This window comes from Mirounga angustirostris, unplaced genomic scaffold (genome assembly GCF_029215605.1).
Source record: "Mirounga angustirostris isolate CCGP_5_RB_7025 unplaced genomic scaffold, mMirAng1.0.hap1 SCAF_14, whole genome shotgun sequence".
NCBI classification, from domain to species: domain Eukaryota; kingdom Metazoa; phylum Chordata; class Mammalia; order Carnivora; family Phocidae; genus Mirounga; species Mirounga angustirostris.
This window is the reverse complement of record NW_026991722.1, coordinates 88,376,342-88,396,145: the sequence shown is the minus strand read 5'-3', so window position 1 is coordinate 88,396,145 and position 19,804 is coordinate 88,376,342. Positions and strand designations below refer to the sequence as shown.

Below are 19,804 nucleotides of genomic sequence, written 5' to 3'. Positions count from 1 at the left end.
TGTTTTATAACTGGGTCCTTGCTCACCACCATATCCTTAGCACCTAATACCTAGGGTTATTCTTGGCACACAGTAGGTGAACAGTAAGACATTTTGGAATAAAGGAATGGTTAAATGAGTGAATTATCTGTCCTACCAACTATAAAAGTGGAATCATAAAATTACTGCATTTTAGACTCAGAGGAGAACTAGAGAGAAGGAAAACAAATAAATGACCTCCCACAAGGGACCATGCAAAGGGGTTTCTATACATTACCTTACTTAATCCTCAGAAATACCTTAAAAGGTATGATGCCAACTTTATAGATGACGATAACTGATGTTCACAGAAGCACCCTGCTATGTCCCAGAACAATGAGTCCAAGGTTTTCAGCTGGTCATTGAGGACACTCAGAGCCAAAGCAGTCAAGGGTCTTGGTCCACGTGACAGAGCTAGCCTTGTTAAGTGGCCTGCCTAGAATGTTCCTATGTCTGTCCTTAGCTGAAGGCCCGATATAATGATCCTTGGAGCAAAATGCCCACTTGTTGTTTAAGGCACAGAAAGTTTCGAAAGGCAGAGTTTTTGCTTGTTAAAAAATAGGGTGGGGGTGGGGGGAAGCGCAGCTTCTTGGGCAGATTTTAGGCAAATAAGCCCTTACTGGTTACACAAGGTGGATTCCTATCTCAGGAATCTCAGAGGATGGTTCTGGATGGGCAGCTGCAGGCAGGACACTGGGGAGGCCAACAGGCTTGGGGCTGGAGCATCAGGGATTTGCCAGTGGGTCCTGGCCAAGTCGCTGTTAGCCTTTCTGTGCCTCAGATAAGCAGCTGATTAGGGAGTGCCTCCCAAGTACTCCGCCAGAAAGGGCAAATTTGATCGATAATATTTACTCAGTGTAACCAAGTGGCTCAGGGGCACAAAAGTGCATATGATCTGGTCCCTGCTTCCTTCTCTGATAGGACAATCAACTATCCTGGTTTGCTGTGACTATCAATATATCCCACTAAACGTCCTGAGTTCTGGGAAACCGCTCAGTCCTGGACACACCAGGGCAATTGGCCACCTATGAGAGGTCTTGACAGGCAGAGGAAACCACACGAACAGTTATAATGAACACCATGGGTAGCATGTGATGCCGTGTCTAATGCAGAGATGCCACGAGACACGGGCAACCGTACCGTGCCAACCACGTCAGCACCTACAGCAAAAGGAAAAACCAACAGTAATGATCCTTCTTTATTTAAAAATACGATAGTTTGTGGGACGCTTGGCTGGCTCAGTTGGTAGAGCATGTGACTCTTAATCTCAGGGTCATGAGTTCAAGCCCCACGTTGGGCATGGAGCTTACTTTAAAAAAAAAAGGAAGGGCGCCTGCGTGGCTCAGTTGGTTAAGCGACTGCCTTCGGCTCAGGTCATGATCCCAGGGTCCTGGGATCGAGCCCCACATTGGGCTCCCTGCTCAGCGGGGAGCCTGCTTCTCCCTCTGACCCTCTCCGCTCTCATGCTGTTTCTCTCTCCCTCTCTATCTCGAATAAATAAATAAAATCTTTAAAAAAATTAAAATTAAAAATTAAAAAAAGAAAAATGTGAGGGAGCCTGGGTGGCTCAGTCGGTTAAGGGTCTGCCTTTCGGCTCAGGTCATGATCCCAGAGTCCTGGGATGGAGCCCCGTGTCAGGCTCCCTGCTAAGCTGGGAGTCTGCTTCTCCCTCTCCCTCTGCTGCTCCCCACTGCTCGTGCTCTCTCTCTCTCTCAAATAAATAAATCTTTAAAAAAAAGCTTTAAAAAATGTGATACTTTGTGTATCATAGATTATTTTGCATTTTTAGATTTTTAAAAATATTGCATCAAAATATTTGTCATCTTGATTACTGACTTTTGGGACACCTCCTTAAATTTTATACCCTAGGCAAATGCCTCTCTTGCCTCACTCTATGCCAACCTGCCAGGCAGCCCTAAATGTTAGCCCCATGCCTCCAATATCGTCTTTGAGACCTGGGACAAATGGCTTGGCTTCTCCATCTGAAGATCTTCACCTACACACAGAGGAGGGTGAACTACACAGCCCCTAGGGGCCCTTCCAGCTCCAAGTTCTGTGCCTTCATGATGAGGTGCTGGGGAACTGAGAGGAGCAGGGGACATTATCTAATGCTGGAGACAGTCAAGGAAGGGAAAGGGAAGTAACATTTCTGCTTGCCTACTATCAGAGAAACAGAATCAGTAGGACATTTTTACATATATCATAGATATGTGATATAAAGATATATATATCATATAGCATGTGTATATCTATGACATAATCACATATCATATATACCCACTACACATATGATATATGATCTACATATATGTGATTTATCTCAGGGAATTGGCTTGTATGATTGTGGGGCTGGCACGTTTGAAATTTTTGGCACAGACTGGCGGGCTGGAAACTTGGGGCAGGAGTCAACGCCACAATCCATAGGTGAAAGGTCTTCTACTTCAGAGATACCTTAGTTTTGCTTAAGGCTTTCCACTGATTGGATGAGGCCCACTCAGACGATCTCCTTTCGTAGATGTTAACTGTGTCTACAAAATACCTCCACAGCAACACCTGGATTACTGTTTAATAGAATACCTGGGTATTATAGTTTAGCTAAGTTGACTCAAAATTAATCATCACAAGAGGAGGAAATCACTCAGAAAAGTGATGTCAATTGTCCAAGATCATCCAGCAGATTGGTGTCAAGGTTGGGACTGAAAATATGCTATACGTGGACCCCAAAGTCCACATTCTCCCAGGAGTCTTGCTCTGTCTGGGCCTCCGGAGAATTTCCTGAAGCATCAGAGCAGATTCCTAATCCCTGCATGACACTGGTACTTCTCTGCCATAGTCATTTTTGTGTGTCTCCTCCTGGACTGGGGGTTCTTTGGGAAAAGGTCCATGTGTAAATATCTTTTTATGATCCACAGAACAAGTGAAAAGCCCCACCTCTGCCAAGCATTCAGTGAATATTTGCAGAATTAGAGGATCACTAATAATTCCCAACATGTTGTTTCCTATGCAGGAGCACGGAACTAAGCTTTAACTGTAAGATGTTAGCTATAACTTTTTTTTTTTTTTAAAGATTTTATTTATTTATTTGAGAGAGAGAGAATGAGAGACAGAGAGCATGAGAGGGAAGAGGGCAGAGGGAGAAGCAGACTCCTGCTGAGCAGGGAGCCCGATGTGGGACTCGATCCCGGGACTCCAGGATCATGACCTGAGCCGAAGGCAGTCGCCTAACCAACTGAGCCACCCAGGCGCCCCAAGATGTTAGCTATAACTTTCAAGAGTTTTTTAAAAATCTATTTGAGAGAGGGACACCTGGGTGGTTTAGTCGGTTAAGCATCTGCCTTTGGCTCAGGTCATGATCCCAGGGTCCTGGGATCGAGTCCAGCATCCGGCTCCTTGCTCAGCGGGAGGCCTGCTTCTCCCTCTGCCTGCCACTCCCCCTGCTTGTGTTCTCTCTCTCTCTGACAGATAAATAAAATCTTTAAAAAAAATTTTTATTTGGGAGAGAGAGAGAGCATGAGCAGGGGGGAGGAGCAGAGGGAGGGGGAGAAGCAGACTCCCCACTGAGCAGGGAGCCCAACAAAGGGCTCAATTCCAGGGCCCCTACATAACTATAACTTCTAACTTCTTCTTCTCCTCCTTCTCCTCCCCTTCTACCTCCACCTCCTCTTCCTCCTCCTTCTTCTAATTTGTTAACTTTTGCTTTAACTGAATTTCAATTTCTCCACCAAAACAAAATCAAAAGAAAGGACCCTTGTGGCCATGACACTATATTCTAGAATTCTGCTGAGCATTCTAACTTAAATGTCTTGACAACCCTATGGGGTGGGTTCTACTATGATTCTTAGATGCATAATAGGAAAATAGAGTCTCTGTAAAGTTAAGGACTTGTCTAGAGTCACAGAGTTTGTAACTGGATTCTACCCTCCCCCTGCCCGACTGCTGGGCTGCACTGCCCCGGTCAGATCCCTACAGCCAGACTGGACCTGACCTCATCAAGCTGAGTTTTTCTACCTCAAGCAGAGAAACAGAGAAGCACATGTGTGAATAATGGCAGCACCATGGGGCTCCTGGGTGGCTCAGTCGGTTAAGCATCTGCCTTCGGTTCAGGTCATGATCCCAGGGCTCTGGGATAGAGCCCCACATCAGGCTCCCTGCTCAGTGGGGAGTCTGCTTCTCCCTCTCCCTCTGCCTGCCACTCCCCCTGCTTGTGCTCTCTGACAAATAAATAAATAAAATCTTGGGGCGCCTGGGTGGCTCAGTTGGTTAAGCAACTGCCTTCGGCTCAGGTCATGATCCCAGGGTCCTGGGATCGAGTCCCACATCGGGCTCCCGGCTCAGTGGGGAGCCTGCTTCTCCCTCTGACCCTCTCCTCTCTCATGCCTGTTTCTCTCTCGCTTGCTCTCCAATAAAAAAATAAATAAAATCTTTAATAAATAAATAAATAAATAAATAAATAAATAAATAAATAAATAAATAAAATCTTAAAAAAAAAAAGAAAGTAATAATGGCAGCCCCAGGACCAGGGCTCTGGGCTCCCGGCTTCTGGCCCCTGGGCACATTCTCCTTGTTGTCTCTCCATGCAAGGCCTCACCGGGGCCCTGGCATGCCCTGCCTGGGCCTCCTGGGGCTATTTACCCCACTAGGCGTGGGTTCTGCCTGGCTTCCAGGCTATTGTTTGCACAGTAAATGTTAACCTTGGCCCCACCAGTCTACTCCCCAACCAAGGAATGGCAACAGAGACAGAAAGGAACGTTCTTTTGCTGGTTTCAGACACCTTGACTTCAGTTTTCAGTTTCTATCTAATAAAATGCACATCACCGAAAGTGGGGGTCACCTCGGAAGCCTCACGGCCTCCAAGCAGTGACCCAGGCCTGTGCAACCTCCAGGAATCGGGCAGTATCTGAAGTCACAGGGATCTTGGTTCAAATCCCAGTTCTCCCACCGAAAAATGGCATGACCTTGGGCCTCACCTCTCACCCTTCCTCCTCTGAGAAATGGAGCCAGTTCCTGCCCCGCAGGAATGAAAGACAGAAGGGATGCCAGTGCCTGGCACAGAACCCCATGCTCATCAGCCATCCGTCCTACTGTTGGCTTATTCCTCACGTCCTTGAGCTTGTTTCCTTGACAATAAAAGGAGCTTTTGCGTAAGGAGGACACAAACAAGGCTTGATGTCCGTAGCGACTCTGGTTTCCTATCACCTGGCTTCTTCCTGGAAAAAGGTTCTAAGAACTTCTAGAAGTAGAAAGTGAACAAACAAGGGAGATTTTAATCAGTAAAAACAGGTTCTTTCTCAGGGAGGCGGCTACCTACAGCTCCAAGCAAATCCACTCAATCAGTAACATTACCTCCCCTGATCGATTTCCAACAAGAGGTTCCTGTTCTGGAACCCGGATACGCAAACAAGGGCACTTTCGGGAAGGGAGGAAGAAGGCGGGGGGAAGGGTGTCCTCCAGATTGCGGATTTCATCAGCTGCCCACTCTCCCAGGAGAGCCCGCGGGACCTGTCCAGCCAGTGGCCGAGGCCAGAAGGCAAGCTGAACGTTTCAAAGTCCACGGGGCCTCACCCTCTTGATCTTTTCATTTAAGCGGGCCACATTTAAGAAATGCCAAGGAGGAAACAGTGGTGATTTATGGTTGCCAAGCCAAGTGGGGCACAGAGAAAAAAGCGGGATAAAATAGAAAAGGTCAGCTACCTCGCTGTGCAAAGCCAGGAGGCAGGCTATAGTCCCAGGAGACCTGAGCTCCCATGCCAACTCCTGACCCCAAGAGTTAGCCTCTCTCTAGGACTCAAAGGGAGAGTGATGAAAGTCACCCCCAAGTCCCTTCTGGCTGCTTTAGAGGAAGAGGCAGAGCAGGGACCAGGAGAGGGAGTGACTATAAAATTTAAAGCCCAAAAAGGGTAGGATGGGGATGGGGTGGTGAGAAACGCTCCCCCACATTCTCTCTCTCATATTCCTGCCTCCAGTTTTTTGGAGTTTTTTGTTTTGTTTTTAGGTTTTCAAATATACATATTTTAACACCCTGGGGGTAGGATGTCATTCACACCCACTGCAGAAGTAGAATAAGAAATTCAGGGAAGGGAAAAAAAGAAAGAAAGAAAGAAATCATGTATAAAGTATTTCCTTCCAATAAAGATGGCCCTCAATCAAAAAAAGAAAAAAAAGACATTCATGGAAGGAGAGGAAATTCTGACTAGCAGTTTCCTTTTTTTTAATTAATTAATTTTTTTAAAGATTTTTTAAAATTTATTTATTCATAAGAGAGAGAGAGAGAGGCAGAGGGAGAAGCAGGCTCCCCGCTGAGCAGGGAGCCTGATGCAGGACTCGATCCCAGGATCCTGGGATCATGACCTGAGCTGAAGGCAGACACTTAACCATCTGAGCCACCCAGGTGCCCCAGCAGTTTCCTTTTTGATCCTTTTGGCAAGTGTCATAGCTGAAGTCAGAGCTCAGAGACCTGGAATTGTGGACCACGAGGGAGAGCTAGCTGGGAGGCTGGAACGTTACTATGACCCTATGACCTGCCTCCAGTTTGAAAGAAGAGTTGTTGGTTAAATGAGAAATATTAAGGACATCTTCAAGAGTGCTGAGGATAAGGGGAGGGGAGAAGCAAGGGATGTCCCGGGAGAGTTAAAATAAGTACACGGAAATTCAGAAGGATCTTCTCATACACTTAGTTTTGAGCATATTAGCAGATTTTGTGTTAGTTTCAGATCTTTTTTAGCACCAGATGAACTACTACTGCTTTTCTCTCTCAGGGGTCAGGTGGCATCTAGCTTCTCTAGCAGGGAGAAGGGCCCAGGGTAAAAAAAAAAAAAAGCTAAATCTTGGGCAAACTCCTACTCATCCTTCAAAGCCCATGGAAACATCTCCTTTACGAAGCTCTTCCTTATGGCCCTTGCTCCTCAGTCCCACCACAGGGCTGATTGCAGTTATACTGCATTGGAATTACCTACTTACCTCTTTGCTCTCCCAGGTTCTGCTCCCTTGAGAGCAAGGTAAAGGTAACCCAGAGTCCCCGGGTTTCCAGGCAGTGGATCTGATCATGATGTTGCAAATAACAGTTTATTGTGTGTGGACACCCAGCTCCCAGAAACCAAGTAAAAATCATTGAATGCAAATGGTTGAACACAGGTATAGGGTGGAGATTTTCAGGAGAACCCCAAGTTGTTACAAAGGCAAATTGTTCTCTTCTTGCTGGAAACTGGGAGGAGGGGGAATACTTGGTTGATCAAGATGAGGGAGTCCCTTTAGAAAACTGTTGTCAATTTTTTCCCCCAAAATTTCAAGTAAAACTTAGAATCAGACAATCCACTTCCTGCAAGCCTGAACAATCCTGATTTTTCAAGACTGTGATGAAACACTTCAGTTGAGAAATCCAGAGCTGTACCCAGGACAGCTATCTTCTTTACTCCTTTATCTGTTCCAGAAGGTAAGAAAAAGTCAGACTCACAGACCCTTTGAGCTGTAAAGTCATCTGGTCCCCTGGAAGGTGAATCTAAAAGACCCCCTCGGGGCGCCTGGGTGGCTTAGTCAGTTGGGCATCTGCCTTCCGCTCGCTCAGGTCGTGGTCTCGGGGTCCTGGGATTGAGCCCTACCTTGGGCTCCCTGCTTGGTGGTGAGCCTGTTTCTCCCTCTCCCTCTGCCATTCCCCGGCTTGTGCTCTCTCGCTCTCGCTTTCAAATAAATAAAAACTTAAAATAATAATAATAATAATAAATAAAAGACCCCCTACCCCCTAGTATATATCTGTGGGGATCGGAGTTCATTCCTTCAGCCGCTGCACCTATCTCTGTACAGAGCTGCCCCCTGGGTGGGCTCAGAGACTGAATCTGTGTGCTCTGGTCACCTCCACAGCCTTCCCCGTGTGCCAAGGAGGGAGAGCTCACGAACAGGGGTTTGTTCCAGTTGCTACCACCTTCCTTTAGATATCAAGGCAGAGCTTCCTCAAGTGAAGTCAGAGGAGCTCAGTTTGGATGGGCTGCATTTGCTAAATGAAACAAGCTCCTTCCGGTGTTCTAGGCACTCCACTAGGTTGCTTTCATGCCCGTTCCTGCCTCTTCTAGTAAAAACAAACAACAACAACGGGGCGCCTGGGTAGCTCAGATGGTTAAGCGTCTGCCTTCGGCTTAGGTCATGATCCCAGGGTCCTGGGATCGAGCCCCGCATTGGGCTCCCTGCTCCGCAGGAAGCCTGCTTCTCCCTCCTCCACTCCCCCTGCTTGTGTTCCCTCTCTCGCTGTGTCTCTCTCTGTCATATAAAAACAAACAAACAAACAACAACAACAACAACAAAAGGAAGCTTTTGAAGAGCTTCCTGGCTTATTCCGGGTCATCCAGCAGAGCCAAGCGCTAACCGCCAGTGTATCCAGTTCTCTGGTGCAGGGCTGGGTCCCCCAGCACTCAGCTCCCCAAGAGGTTGCAGATTGCCACAGGTATAGACAATAAGAAGTATTTTTGGAAAAACATTGTAGGTCTTAAGGACTATAATAAACTCTATAATTCTGGAACTGTATGCTGGAAAATACGAGTCATTTGCAAACAGAAAATGTGTCTTGTACAAAACAATGGGGTCCCATTTTAACTAATGATTGTGTTTTGTACAAAACAATGGGGTCCCAGTTTAAACTTCCTCTTCGGGGCACCTGGGTGGCTCAGTCGGTTAAGCTTTGGCTCAGGTCATGATCTCTGGGTCCTAGGATCGAGCCCCCTGTTGGGCTCCTTGCTCAGTGGGGAGTCTGCTTCTCCCTCTCCCCTGCTCCTCCCCATGCTCTCTCTCTCAAAAAAATGAAAAAAAAATTTTTTAAAGATTTTGTTTATTTAACAGACAGCGAGAACAAGCAGGGGGAGCAGCAGGCTGAGGGAGAGGGAGAAGCAGGGCTCAATCCCAGGACCCTGGGATCATGACCTGATCCAAAGGTCCATGCTCAACCGACTGAGCCACTCAGGCACCCCAATAAAAATCTTAAAAAACAAAAACAAAAAAACTTCCTCTTCCCCAGACCACACAGCCTCGCCCCCCTGTTCTGTGCAGAACAGCCCCCACAGCCACCAACCCCCAGTTATGGCGTAAGCCAAACTCAACCCCAACCTCACCATGGGTCACGGGTCTGTGTGCTCAGCAAATGTTTGCAGCCCTCTGCTGGGAATGTTATCCCAGGTCACACTAACAGAGCAGATCATTGGCAGCCTGTCCTGGTCTGGTCCACCCAGGGGTCAAGTGGGCATTTTGTTCTCAGGGTGGGGGAGGGAGTAACTGGGGAAAACTCACCTGGTGTTCCTTGCTGGGATGTTTTTTCTGCTTTGTGGACTCTGTCCCTGCTTATGACCAGTGACCAAATTTTATACTTCAACATATATTTTAAAGACTTGGACGCTCATTTATTCTGCTTAGCCTTCTGGGACCTGTCAAATTTCTTGGCTACCAAATGCCAAAAGATGGAAGGAAGGATGAGATTAATAGTAGACTAGAGGGAATATGGGAATGCCAGGTGGGATTGGGGTGGATGGCCCGTGGTAACCATAACACTTCACACACATATAACATGCTTTCTCTGTGTCATGCACTGTGCTCAATACATTATCTTTTTCAATACTTGATTCTCGTTTTACTGACAAGGATACTGAGGCCCAGAGGGGTTAAGTAACTTGTCCAAGGTTATCTAATGAGTATGTGTTAGAGCTGAAAACATACCCTATGTCCATCCATTTCATATGCCAAGGTCCCCATTCCCCCCTCTGTCCCCCAGGCTGTAATGACCATTCTTATAGGGTCTAGAAATGGAAGATGGATGGCCTCTGTCCCGATGTTCTCTGAAGCAAACACAATTCTATTTCTTCTTCCTCTCTTAAAGCTTTTCTTTTCTCATATCCCCTTTATTCACCAAACCAGAGTTTCATCTATATTTTACCCAACTGGCTCCTGGAACCACATAAATCTTGGCTGTTTTCATGAAAGAAAAAAAAAAAAAAAGTTTATAAGAAAACAGAAATGGTACAGTTTGCTGTCTTTTCCCACATGAACATTAAATATATAAAGTCAGCTATAAATAAAAAAGAGGAATTGAAGGCTGAATCCAAAGACAACTTAAAGAACCTAACGTTTGAAATAAAGTACTTAAAGATCCTGGGGGTGGGGGGAAAGAGGGGCCTGAACTCACGACCCTGAGATCAAGACCTGAGCTGAGACCAAGTGTCAGACACTTAACCAACTGAGCCACCCAGGCAGGTTCCCCTTTATTCTTTTCTTTTCTTTTCTTTCTTTTTTTTTTTTTTTTTTTTTTTTTTTTTTTAATGTTGAGAACCCCTAGGGCATTCTCAGGAAATCCAGTCTCCTATGAGCCAGGTCATGTAAAAGCTCACAGCATTACCTAACAGACACCAAAGGGAGAGGGATTCCGTCGCTATTACTTTGGAGTCAAAGCCTCAGGATAAGTATGTGTATGGGAAGGTTGAACTTGAGTCAATTCAGTTCCTCAGATAAATGTCATTTGCTGAAATTAGTCATGAAACATTTTGCAAAAATAGGTTTACCACAGAGAAGCTAAGGAATAAAAAACAAGGCAGGATCCTGAAACAAGAAATGGACATTAAGGGAAAAACCGTTGAAATCCAAATAAAGTCTAGAGTTTAGTTAATGGCAAGGTGTCAGTGTTGGTTTCTTAGCTTTGAGAAATGTGCTATTGGTAATGGAAGCTGAAAACGTTAGGGGAACTGGCACCTGGGGGTGTATGGCGATTCTCTATACTGTCTTTGCATCTTTCCTATAAATTTAAAATTATGCCAAAACAAAAAGTTTATTTAAAAAAAAAAAAGATTTTTATTTATTTATTTGAGAGAGAGCACAAGGGGTATGGGGAAGGGGGGGCAGAAGGAGAGGGAGAAGCAGGCTGATGTGGGGCTCGATCTCAGGACCCTGGGATCATGACCTCAGCTGAAGGCAGATGCTTAACCCACTGAGCCACCCAGGTGTCCCCAAAAAGTTTATTTAAATTTTTTTTGAAACTAATGAATTGATATTTATTCTCCTAGTACTAATGAAGGGGGCCTGCAGCACTTAAACTCCTTTCAAGTCAGATAAAATTTGCTTCTCTTGCCGCCTTTGAACCTTGGTGTCAATAAAGGTACCGACAATGACAACGGAGCGTTTGGGCTTTCTTTAAAGAGACAAAACCAAATGCAGAGCCATTTACTGCTCTGGGTCAATGCCAAGTGAAAAAAAGAGGCATGTGATATCTTTGCACTTTTCAAATGAATCTTTTCCTTTTGTTGTCGTGTCCTTTAGCCCCTGTTGAATTTACTGGGCAAATGAACTGTAGCGTTTTGCAGAAGCCAAAGGAGTATTGAATTTCTTAGAACCTTAATACACAAAACGAAAGTCAGGAAGTGTTGCAGCTCTTCTCCAGAAAGGGTTGGGCAGCCACAGGATTGAAGGAAACATTCGTCAGCATGACCAGGAGGATTTCCTGTCCACATGCTCGGTGTCTCAACATTACTTAAACGGTTCGTAAATGTCCTGCTTTAAAAACATATTCATAGGGGCACCTGGGTGGCTCAGATGGTTAAGCGTCTGCCTTCAGCTCAGGTCATGATCCCAGGGTCCTGGGATGGAGCCCCACATCAGGTTCCTGGCTCAGCGGGGAGCCTGCTTCTCCCTCTCCATCTCCTTCTCTGTCTGCCCCTCCCCCTGCTCATGCTCTCTCTTTCTGTCTGTACTGTGTCTCAAATGAATAAATAAAATCTTAAAAAAAAAAACAAACATGTTCATAAAATTAAAAGTGCTAGGATCACCAGTCCTGGCAAACCAAAGGGCTTCATTTCTAGAGGGTAGGGAAGCCAGCCCTGTGTGTCCAGGATTGGTTTCTTAGTTGTAACAGATGCACCTTGATCGTGTAAAATGACAACGGGAGAGGAAACTGGAATTGGGGGAGGGGTGTACATAGCTCTCTCTGCAAGACTGAGATACAACTTTGATTTCATTAGGGAAACAAAAATACTATATAGAATTTTGCTCTTCACTCTTTCCCATATCATTAAGAGTCTTTTTTTTTCCCTTGTGAGAATAAAAAAAGTTGTCTTAGGACATTTGCTTTCCTTTCCCACTGTAGCTGGTGTTAGAACAAGAGTAATTAGTACTTTTCTGCTAGAATCTGCTTCTTGACTACAGCGTGGGAGTCTATAAAATATGATGCCAAGCAAAGCAAGGGGATACATGAGTCTTTAACAATGAGCATCAAAATCAAGGCATCAGAAAGCCAGATTTCCTGAATTCTATTCTAATTCTTCTCCTGAACCATTTTAAATCCATTTAGTCAATAAACAGGGGATTATAAAGATTAGCCAGATGCAGTCCTTGCCTTCAAGGAGCTTATGGTCTAACATGGAGATCCAGGCAGGTAAATTTCAACTGCCAAGTGTCACAAGTGTTTTGCTGGGAGGACTGCCCGCATGGGAACAAAGCAGGTGCAGAGTGGGGCTGTTTGGCACGAGTTTAGAGCAGTGGTGCTCAATGGGTGGGGAATAGATCCTGGCTCTCAGCAGGCATTGGTAATATCTGGAGACAATTTCAGTTGTCCTAACTGGGTGTGGCGGGGTGGGGGGGTTTGCTGCTGGCATCTAGTGGGTAGAAGCCTGAGATGCTGCTAAAATCCTACAATGCCCAAGACAGCTCCCCACAGCAAAAAACCTGTTCGGCCCCAAATGTCAATAATGCCAAGGTTGAGAAACTATGGATTAAACAAAGAGAGAAACATGCATTTCATTAGCACACTCAGGGGGAAAGCACATTCCAGGAAAAATTGTAGGCCTGGAGTGTGGGATGGACAGATAAATTGGGAAAGTAATCTACAGCCTTACGCTGATTATTTTGTCCTTTTGGACCTCAAATTTCCTGGCCACAAAATAGTGATGCTATAATGGTAAATGACTTATCTCCTTTCATGGTATCAGAAGAAAGTGCCACTGATAAAAATTATGTCCCTGGGACCCACCTACATCCAGCTGCCCTGCTCAAGCATACTTATTCCTCAGCTGGGCTAGTAACATATTCACAAGAAAAACAAGGACAGGGAGCCTGGGTGGCTCAGTCGGTTAAGCATCTGCCTCTGGCTCAGGTCATGATCCCTGGGATCGAGTTTGGCATCGGGCTCCCTGTTCAGTGGGGAGTCTGCTTCTCCCTCTATCCTTTCCCCCCCGTTCTTGATCTCTCTCTCTCTCTTTCTCAAATAAATAAATAAAATCTTAAAAAGAAAGAGAAACAAGGACAGTGTTTGGGAAATGTCACTTAGGGCAATATGGTGGGTAAAGTACCTGGATTGTGTTGTGTGGTGTGTAACAAGAACCTAGTCACCATGGTATTTCTATTTCTCACATAACTTGGGATTGGGAAGTAGGTAATCTAGAGCTAGGTTGGGGTTTAAGGGCCACTCCATGATGCCATCAGGAACCCAGACTCCTTCTGTCTTTCCTCTGATATCCTTAGCATGTGGCTTCCTTCCTCATGTTGCAAAATGACTGCTGCCTTCTCCATCTTTTGCCCTTTATCAGCATCCTGGGCAAGAGGAAGGGGTTAGGAGGAAAAGGGCAACACCCAAAATGCAGAAGGCATCCCAGTTGAGTCTCCCATTTAATAAATTTGCCTGGAGTCTTCTCTGCCTAGAACTGCCACTTATCCATTAGGCAGAATTGCATTACGTGGCTATCCATAGCTTCAAGGGAACTTGGAAGCTGAGTGTTTTCAGCCGGGCACCTTGAACACATCTTTTTTTTTTTTTAAAAAAAAGATTTTATTTATTCATTTGACACAGAGAGAGAGAGCAAGCAAGCAGAAGGAGCGGCAGGGGCAGAGGGAGAGGGAGAAGCAGGCTCCCCGCTGAGCAGGGAACCTGACCCAGGGCTAGATCCCCTCACCCCAAGATCATGACATGAGCCTAAGGCAGACACTTAACCGACTGAGCCACCCAGGCACCCCACATTTTTTTTTCTTAATAAGGAAGATTAAGTAGAATAGATGCTGTGTAGGTAACTAGAAGTATTGCCCTAGTGTCTTGAAATGAGCACATTCCAGGCTTTTGTAACGAGTCCAATATAGACCAACCTTATGTTGAATTCTGCTTTTAAAAAAATGGTATTATGGGGGCGCCTGGATGGCTCAGTCGGTTAAGCATCTGCCTTCAACTCAGGTCATGATCTTGGGGTCCTGGGATCGAGCCCTGAGTCGGGCTCCATCTCCCTCTGCCCCACCCCTCCCACTCATGCTCTCTCTCTGTCTCTCAAACAAATAAATAAAATCTTAAAAAAAAATAAAGCATATTGCAGACAACCTAACAGTTGAATAATCATTCAAAAAATATTTATTGAATGCTAGTACGTGCTCAGGACTATATTAAACACAGACAACCAAAGGAGATTAACATATGGCTTCTGCTTCCAATGAGCATGTTGAAATCCAGTTGGAAAAAACATACAACATAAACAAATGAAAAGTTGGGTAACAATAAAGAGTTAAATAACTATCTGAAATAGCAACATAAGAAAAACAGTAATTACTAATGCGGATGTAAAATGGTAAAACCAGTGTGGAAAACTGGCAGTCTCTCAAAAAGTTAAACATACACCTCCCACATGATCTCACAATTCTACTCCTAGGTATTTAGCCAAGAGAACTGAAAATACAAAGATTGCTTTCACACAAAGATCTGTGCACAAATGTTCACAGCAGCTTTATTCACGAAAGTCAAAACTTGGAAACAATTCCATTTCTAAACTTGCAACACAAGGAGTAAAATGGGATCAGTCATGGGGATGAAAGGTACAGCCTAGGGAATTGTAATAGTGCTGTATGGTGACAGGTGGGAGCTACACTTATGGGGAGCACAGCAGAACGTAGAGAATTGTCAATCACTATGTTGTACACCTAAAACTAATATAACATCGGGTGTCAACTGCACTTTAATTAAAAAAAAAAGTAAAATGGGATCAAAATCTAAAACATGTTCTTAGGGCACCTGGGTGGCTCAGTTGGTTAAGGGTCTGCCTTCGGAAAAAAAAAAAAAAAAGGGTCTGCCTTCGGCTCAGGTCATGATCCCAGGGTCCTGGGATCGAGCCCCGCGTTGGGCTCCCTGCTCCGCGGGAAGCCTACTTCTCCCTCTCCCACTCGCCTTGCTTGTGTTCCCTCTCTCACTGTCTCTCTCTGTTAGATAAATAAAATCTTTAAAAATAAATAAATAAATAAATAAATAAATAAAATCTTTAAAAAGGGGGTGGCTTTCATTGGCCAAGTCTGAGACAGTTTGAGAATCAAAATAAAAAATGTAGTAATAGATTTTTTTAACTTTTAATGATTTTTAAAGTAAAACAGGACTTTATGAGTTGATAATTACATGAATAAATAAATAGAAGGGAAAATTCCACTTCACAGTAGAATTCCAAGTAATAAATGCAAAAGTAATGATGGAATTAGGAAATCACTATTTGCTAATCATTATAGTAACAATTAATTTAGGCAAGAATCACCAATGGATCCTAAAACTGGTAGGTGAAAGTCTAATGAGAAACAGGATAGGTAGATATTTTAAAATATCTTTTTACAAAATACTTATTATTAATAAGTATAATACTTAATAATTAACTTCATAGTGGAGAAACTTAGCAGACACCATTTAAACCAATTGATAAAAGCTAATTATCACTAGTTACGGTACAAACTGACATCATGTGCCTCCTGATATGATGCGCTAAGAAGAACATAGCAACGTACTGTGGTATTGCTGTCCCAAATGCATAAATCATAAGGTAACATCAGACGAACCCAAACTGAGGGACCTTCTACAACTGTGATTGACTTGTATATTTCAAAAATGTCAAGGTCAAAAAAGGCAAGAAAAGACCAAGAAACTGTTCCCAATGAAAGGAGCTCCATAACAATTAAAATTAGTACAAATTTTATAAGATTTTTCAAAACAATATACATTCCAAGTTTTGGTATATAATTGTTAAACAGAGAGAGTAAAGTGATATTGGAACTATATCTTTGGAATCATGTATCAGTGGATTAATAGTACTTACTGCGAGAATGGGACAGGTTTTGGCATTAATTTTATTCCTTTTTTAATTTTTTCATTTCTAAAAAAGATGTCAGTGCCCCTCAAGACAATGTTCATTTAACTAAGCGTATGGGGAAGGAAAGCATTTTGTTATAACAATGTCCTTCAATTGTTTGTACATCTTTCAAGTTAGAAGCCAAGTCACATAATGATCTAATATCAAAAATTATTCTATTGAACTCTCAGCTGATAATTCAATTTTGTCTTCCATCAATTTTATTGAAAACAAAGAATTAGAACCAATGCAGTTGGAAAGGGATTTGATATTCACTGATGAGGGTCACTTCCTTTCTCAATACCATCACTAATAGCTAAACTGGCCTATTTGTTTGCTTACCCGGAGATTTTTCTTTTCTTTTTTTTTTAAATCGATCCCAGGACCCTGGGATTATGACCTGAGCCAAAGGCAGACGCTTAATGACTGAGCCACCCAGGTGCCCCAATTTTTCTTTTCCTCTATTTATTTATTTATTTTTAGAATATTTTATTTATTTGACAGAGGGAGAGACCGCGAGAGAGGGAACATGAGCAAGGGGAGTAGGAAAGGGAGAGGGGAGTGGGAAAGGGAGAAACAGGCTTCCCACTGAGCAGGGGGCCCAACGCAGGGCTCTATCCCAGGACACTGGGATCATGACCTGAGGCGAAGGCAGACACTTAACAACTGAGCCACCCAGGCGCCCCTCCTCTACTTTTTAAAAAAAGATTTTATTTTTAAGTAATCTCTACATCCAACGTGGGGCTCAAACTCACAAGCCTGAGATCAAGAGTCACATGCTCTTCCAACTGAGCCAGCCAGGTGCCCCCCATAGCACACTTTTATTCCCTTCCTTCTCTTTACCTGTGCCATCTCCCATATTGATATCATATAGACCAGCGTTGTCCAACAGAAACAGAATGCAAGCCACTTGTATAATTTAAAATGTTCCAGTAGCCAATTAAAAAGACACAAAACCAATTTCTAAAAAGCTTAGGTGTGCCTGGGTGGCTCAGTTGGTTAAGCATCTAACTCTTGATCTCAGCTCAGGTCTTGATCTCAGGGTCAGAGTTTAAGCCCCATGTTGCACTCCATGCTGGGCATGGAGCCTACTTAAAAATAAAATTAAAAAAAAATTTTTTTTAAAGATTTTATTTATTTATTTGACAGAGAGAGAGAGAGCGAGAGCAGGAACACAAGCAGAGGGAATGGGAGAGGGAGAAGCAGGCATCTTGCCGAGCAGGGAGCCCGATGCGGGACTCGATCCCAGGACCCTGGGATCATGACCTGAGCCGAAGGCAGACGCTTAACGACTGAACGACCCAGGCGCCCCCAAAATAAAATAAAAATTAAAAAAAAAAGCAGTTTAACTCAAAATATCAAACATACTTATCACTTCAACATATAATCAATGTAAAAAATGATCAACAAGATATTTTACATTCTCTCGTTTTTATACCAAGTCTTCAAATAGAGTGTGTATTTCACGTTTGCAGCACATTTTAATTCAGACTTAGCCACATTTCAGGTGCTCGATAACCACATGTGGTTAGCGGCTCCCACATGAGAGCAGTTTTTGAGTTTTAGTTTCAGATTATAACTGGGTTTTGTTTTGTTTTACATTGACATTTATTTTGACTTAATGCCTACAGCTTCTCATCACTGTTTCTTGCATTTCACAGTCTAAGAACTTTGTGTTTTATGGATCTCTTATCACAAGTCCCTAGTAAATGTTATGAAATATTAATGGCACCTGATGCAAGAATTATCAGATTACTCTTTTTTTTTTTTAAGATTTTATTTATTTATTTGAGACAGAGAGAATGAGAGAGACGGAGAGCACATGAGAGGGGGGAGGGTCAGAGGGAGAAGCAGGCTCCCTGCCGAGCAGGGAGCCCAAGGGAGCCCAATGCGCGGGACTCGATCCAGGGACTCCAGGATCATGACTATCAGATTACTCTTACAAAGAGGATATGAAACTGTTCAAAGGTTTGGAGTTGAGTGTTTGAGACTTCATGGATAGTAATCTGCATTGGGTCAAATTACTGTTTTTGAGGATGATTTTAAATGTTTACGGACAATAAAAACCTTGAAAACAAAGCTGGTGGTGTCAATTTCAACATTCCATTTCTACCTCATTAACCAACACCAAAATGCAATCCATCCACCTTTCTCCTCTGCCCCAGCATCTTGTACCTTCTCCACATGGTTACTCATGTAACACCCTGCTGGACTAACGGGGGCCTCATGGCATTTTCTTTTTATGCCTACATGATTTAAATTTTAGCTTCACTGGGACTTCTTACAAAGCGCCAGACATTCTCTTGGTGTTTACAAATGGTAACTTAATAAAAGGTTGCATGACAGTTACCTGGCTTTTCTCAGAACCTCTTATAGGTTTCTATAGAGGTGTAGGTCTCAACCAGCAGGCACTCCAAAGACCTCTCCCAAAGGTCTCAGAGGCCAGGAGTGAGTCTCCCATCGGGGGAGGCACATTAGGACCCGGATAGCGGGCGCCTGGGTGGCTCAGTTGGTTAAGCGACTGCCTTCGGCTCAGGTCATGATCCTGGAGTCCCGGGATCGAGTCCCGCATCGGGCTCCCTGCTCGGTAGGGAGTCTGCTTCTCCCTCTGACCTTCCCCCTTCTCATGTGCTCTCTCTTTCTCTCACTCTCTCAAATAAATGAATAAATAAAATCTTAAAAAAAAAAAAAAAAAAGGACCCGGATAGCTCCAGGATGATGAAACTTAGAAAGGAAGCTGGCTTCATTGTCCAGTGGAGTCTCTGATCACCCACCTGTTTTCCAGCCCCCTGAAGCTGCGTGCGCTCAGGACGCCCTCAGTTTTCAATAGTCGCTGATTTAGCTCTGCCAACTCGGAGGAAGAAAGTACGTGTGGGAGACTCATGGCCCACTCCTGGAAATAAGAGAAATTGTGCCCCTTCAAAGGGCCTGTGTATCAAGAGACGGAATTGATTTAGTTCCCTCCTCCCATCCTGTTTCCTCCCCACCAAAATATAACTGAAGAGCTAATCTGACTTAATGACATTGAAAAATTACCTAGAACCATTCTGTCTTTTCACTTTTTGCCCATTTCCAACCATCAGATAGGAGTTTTCCTAATCTTTGTGTCCCTGGAACCTAAGCACAGAGGAAGCAGTAACTACTTGTTAAAGAAAGTATCACTTTGTGATTCTAGGGAATTCCACATTTTGTAATTGGCTTCAAAAAAGGTGAACAGGCGGGGGGCTCATGGGATTGCTCCATTCTAATATCCACGTGCCTGAATTGCTCCCTAGCTGCCAGGAGGGCAGGAGCCTCGAAGTGCCCCGCGTGCCAGGGGGCTGAGGGTAGACCCCGGGACCCTCGTTTTAACACGTGAAATGGAAAAAGTATGCTCGTAGCAGACAATTTAGAAATGCAAATTAAAATTACATGTATTCCTACCACTCGGAGATCACAACGCCTCGGTTTATGAAACCCTCACTAAGAGCCAAGCCTAGTTTTAAAACGCGCGATTTCACTTCCTAAAGGCTCTTATTTCGCGGAATTTCTTTGCAGGCTTTTTTGTCATCCAAGGCCCGACTGGCTTGCTCTCTCTCTCTATCTCTCTCGACTTTCCGCTCCGCTCGGGGCCGATGTGGCGCCCGAGAGAAAATGTGGTCGGGCAGAGGTGACAACCATCTGTCAGTCTCGGTAAAAAGTCATCAGTCTGG

The 19,804-nt window shown here is 44.2% G+C and overlaps 1 protein-coding gene and 1 long non-coding RNA gene across 2 annotated transcripts in view; both read right to left on the bottom strand.

The window, feature by feature from the left end:
• Positions 1-19,804, bottom strand: part of CCDC117 (coiled-coil domain containing 117) — a 55,346-nt gene that overhangs the window by 11,949 nt on the left and 23,593 nt on the right. The gene's annotated exons all lie outside the window — the stretch shown is intronic.
• On the bottom strand, positions 278-19,687 carry LOC129046201 (uncharacterized). Its single transcript, XR_010407444.1, has 6 exons — positions 19,149-19,687; positions 18,887-19,029; positions 9,286-9,435; positions 6,976-7,435; positions 4,986-5,248; positions 278-1,178 (listed from the first exon to the last, which is right to left on the bottom strand). It is a non-coding gene; the product is annotated as an uncharacterized LOC129046201 (long non-coding RNA).